General features: G+C 38.3%; 1 pseudogene; it reads left to right on the top strand.

Annotated features, from left to right (window-relative positions):
- Window positions 1-447: 447 nt before the first annotated feature.
- Window positions 448-621, top strand: LOC118758077 (U2 spliceosomal RNA; annotated as a pseudogene).
- Window positions 622-4313: the final 3692 nt, after the last annotated feature.

The following is a 4313-nucleotide window of genomic DNA, read 5'->3' as shown; positions in this document are numbered from 1 at the left end:
GAGGAAGTCAGTAGCCTTGGCTGTAGTACTATGATTGGTGAAATATGGATGAAATGAAACATCTTATTCAGACAGAGGCATTATTAGTATAAATGCGTTCATGTACTTGGAACTTCTGAATAAAAGCCCTTTATATTCCAGCCTAGAGAAGGAATAGAGACTAATGTTTTTACATGGAGGAGAACAAGGACCTTATTATTACATAGGGAATTGATTGTTGGGAATTTGGGAGATTAATCATTATTAGTTTAATGAGATTTTATATCTTACTTGCATTATATACTATATCAAAAACTGAAAAGGTCACAGATGCATGTTGATGTGAATTTGCATATTCAAGTACTACCATGCCTTGAACATCTATGTAACCCCCGGAAATTTCCTCCTGTGAGACTAGCTGTGCTCGATGTACTGTGCATAAGATTGTCTGTAAGGTTACTCTAATCTATCGCTTCTCGGCCTTTTGGCTAAGATCAAGTGTAAGGTTACTCTGATCTAAATGTTGGAATGAAGAAGGTTGTTACTATCATTTAATACTTTGATGGTGACATCATAGCAAAGCTCTTAAGACTATTGTTACTATTATTTGAGACTTAATTAACAATGTACCCAAGTACCTATGAAACTGTGTCACATAATACAATGTAATTAATGAATTAAAAATAATAAGTAATTTTAAAAAATTAACAATGTAGAGTTAGCTCCTCTTTTTAGTTTAGCAAATCCTCTTTGGCAGGACAATTTTAGCAGCAAAATAAGTGGCATGAGTGAAATTGATATGCTGAGATTTGATTATTGTGTCTAGCCCTTGTACATACTCTTGAGGACAGTGGTTTTTTGTTTTTGTTTTTTTTTTCTGCTGTTCACTACTTGTTAAATTGCATATTTAGTGCAGAGCTAGGCCTGTGATTATTCAACAAACCTAAAATATGCTGCTGTAAGATTTTTTTTAAAAAAAGAAAGGGTCATTGTGCTCTTAAATATGCATATACAAAATACATGAAATTTGTTTCCCATTTAAGATGGCTGCCACTAATCATAATAGCTTATCATGCAGTTTTATTTTTACATGCACACAGATGAGCTATTGGTCACAATCTGTTGTTTTTGATTTTGATTTTTTTATTTTGTCCTCTGTTGTGCTACCAGGTGTCCTCTGCAGGTTCCTACGGTTTTGTAGGTGCAGAGATTTCCCCTTCCATCTTTCCTATTCCCTGCCTCCTCTGCACTGTTTTCTCCTATAACAATAGTATATTCCTGTAGCAACAGTCACAAGTCCATCATTTTGTGATTTAAGTGTATCATGACACTGTAGGTATCACTTGCATAAATTATAGCATTCTGTGGTCAAGATTTATTTACAGTTTCATTGGGAGTGCAGCTATTATTCAGAAGTAGAGATGCATATGCAGTGTATCCTCACAGTATACTTGCCTCCATTATATGATTCCTCTAGATGAATGTGTGAATACACATGTTTACCTATATATGTATTGATCTTGTTTATTTGAAGAAATATCTAGATATGTAAGTAACATTTTGCTGAAATTCTCAGAATAATAAAAGTATGATTTGGAGCAAACTGTCAAGTTTAAAAAATGTGCACTGGGCTTGGCAGCTTGGCCTAGTGGCTAGGGTCCTCACCTTGATCCCATATGGCCGCTGGTTCTGGTCCCGGCAGCTCCACTTCCTCTCTGTCTCTCATCCTCTCAGTATATCTGATTTTGTAATAAAAATAAAATAAATCTTTAAAAAAAATGTGCACCATTCCATGACCAAATTGTTTAAGTCAATAAGGACTTGGAGATCAACAATATTGAATTGGTAATATAAGGGTTTTTTTTTTTTTTTTAATTAAAGACTTATTTATTTTTGCTGGAAAGGCAGAGTTACAGAGAGAAAGAGAGAAAGATCTTCCATCTACTGGTTCACTCACCAAATAGCCACAGTGGCCAGAGTTGATCTGATCTGTAGCCAGGAGCCAGCTGCCTTTTCCGCATCTATCATATGAGTACAGAATCCCAAAGACTTGAGCCATCCTCCACTGCTTTCCCAAGCCAGAAGCAGGGGGCTGGTTGGGAAGTGGAGCCAGGAGATGAGCCAATGCCCATATAGAATACTGGCACTTGCAAGGTGAAGATTAGCCAACTAAGCCATCTCACTGGTCCTTAAAAGTGATTTTTAATTTGAAAAAAGGTATTAGTGGGCCCAGCATGACAATGACTCAGTGGCTAAATCCTCACCTTGCAAGCATGGGTATCCTGAATAGGAGCTGATTCTTGTCCTGGCTGCTCCACTTCCCATCCAGCTTTTTCCTTGCTTGTGAACTGAGAAAGCAGTGGAGAATGGCCCAAAATCTTGGGACACTACACCTGTGTGGGAGACCCAAAAGAAGTTCCTGGCTTCTGGCTTCAGATGGGTTCAGTTCTGGTTATTATGGCCACTTAGGGGAGTGAACCAACTGATGGAGGATCTTTCTGTGTCTTTTTTCTGTGGTTCTGCCTTTCCAATAAAAATAAATATATTTTTAAAAGATTTATTTATTTTTATTGGAAAGACAGATATAGAGAGGAGGAGAGACAGAGAGGAAGCTCTTCCATCCAATGGTTCACTCTCCAAGTGGCCACAATGGCTGGAGCTGAACCAACCTGAAACCAGAAGCCAAGAGCTCTTCCGGGTCTCCCACGCAGGTGCAGGGTCCCAAGGCTTTGGATTGTCCTCGACTGCTTTCCCAGGCCACAAGCAAGGGAGCTAGATGGGAAGCAGGGCCGCTGGAATTAGAACCTGTGCCCATATGGGATCCCAGCATGTGCAAGTACTATACTATCATGCTGGGTCCAAAAATAAATATTTTTTAAAAAGAAATATTAGTACAACATGATTTGCGGGGGCAGGGTTCATTGTTTAGCATGTTCTAAAACCCATGAAAACAGCAGGATAAAGACTATTACTTTGAGCAAGTTATTTAATTTTCTGTAATTTATCCATTGGTAAAATGAAGATAATGCTGGTGTTTACATCTCAGATTGGTTTGAGCATATTCAGTAAGATAATACATGAAAATCACTTGAAACTGTCCTGATGTATACTAAACACTCAACAATTGTTATCTATTATTACTACCAATATTGTTATTAGGAATGCCGGTGCAACACATGATAACAGGAAGACAATCCAGCTTCTTCTTGTCTATTGTTAAGACTTCAAGTTTAATTCAGGGCCCTTCTTTACTTCTGCTGAAGACATTAGGTCTGAAATACTTAATCTTATTTTTTTTCTCTTTGAAAGGTATGATTATGTATGTCAAAGAGGAAAATTTTATTCAAAGCTTAATTACAGCTTGTATTAAGTTGATTGATTGTTTCTTGGCAATTGAAAACCTCTGTAAATCCCAACACTTTCATGAAAATGAGGTGTTAACCTGCTTATCGTAGCACCCACAAATTCAGTGGAGTCAAATAATGGGATTCCAGTTCTATTATTTTGGAAGGGTTCTGATGAAAATGAAGTATGTAGTGGTCAGAATCACAAATAGAAAAGCATGGGGCCCTGAAATTGGGTAATTTGAAACAAGAAGGACCACAGGTGGTTCCCATGTATGATGTCTCAACTCATCACTGTTCCACTTTATGGTAGGAGAAAAGCATCACACGTTCTCTAGAAGATGTACTTTGGGTTTTGAATTTAGACTTTTTTTTTGCATAGTACAGGACAGCAGCAGCCAAAGCTTCCACTGGCCACTCAGTCACAAAGAGGTCTGAAGCAGGACAGCAGTTTCAGACCCTGGAAGCAAGGACTACCCTTGAACAGATAGTCTTCCAGTACTGGAGAAGGCAGCCTGCTTGTGGTGTCCATGCAGGGAAGGGGCTGGGGAATAAACAATCGAAACTACATTTATTAGCTGACATCAGTAATCTATTTTCTTTGGGTGTCATCAAGTAATGGCCTCAGTTGGTAGCTGCTCAGAGGAAACCGTTGGCTTATGTATGACAAATAAAGGCAACATTAGGAAGATACAGCTCCTGAAAGAAATTGCCTTTGCAAGAATGCTGAGACTTTTATGGCAAGGTTAAGAGGAGTCACCAGGATGTAGAAGAGGGGTAGAAGGATGAACCTTCCTGAATGCAATACACATTATTTGTTCAAAAGTCTGACTCATACTGGTTTCTTGTGGCTTGAACTACTCCGTATTTGAGAGGTTTGGCTCCTCTGAATACCACATGGTAAGATTAACTTTCCTGGTGCTTCCTCTTTAAAAGGAAATTATTTCATATTTTCTGACCATAGTTGAGGATTGTCTTCCTTTTGCCTAA

The sequence above is a fragment of the Ochotona princeps genome, chromosome 12 (assembly GCF_030435755.1).
Source record: "Ochotona princeps isolate mOchPri1 chromosome 12, mOchPri1.hap1, whole genome shotgun sequence".
NCBI classification, from domain to species: domain Eukaryota; kingdom Metazoa; phylum Chordata; class Mammalia; order Lagomorpha; family Ochotonidae; genus Ochotona; species Ochotona princeps.
The sequence above is the reverse complement of the archived record's forward strand: the minus strand, read 5'-3'. Positions and strand labels throughout refer to the sequence as shown.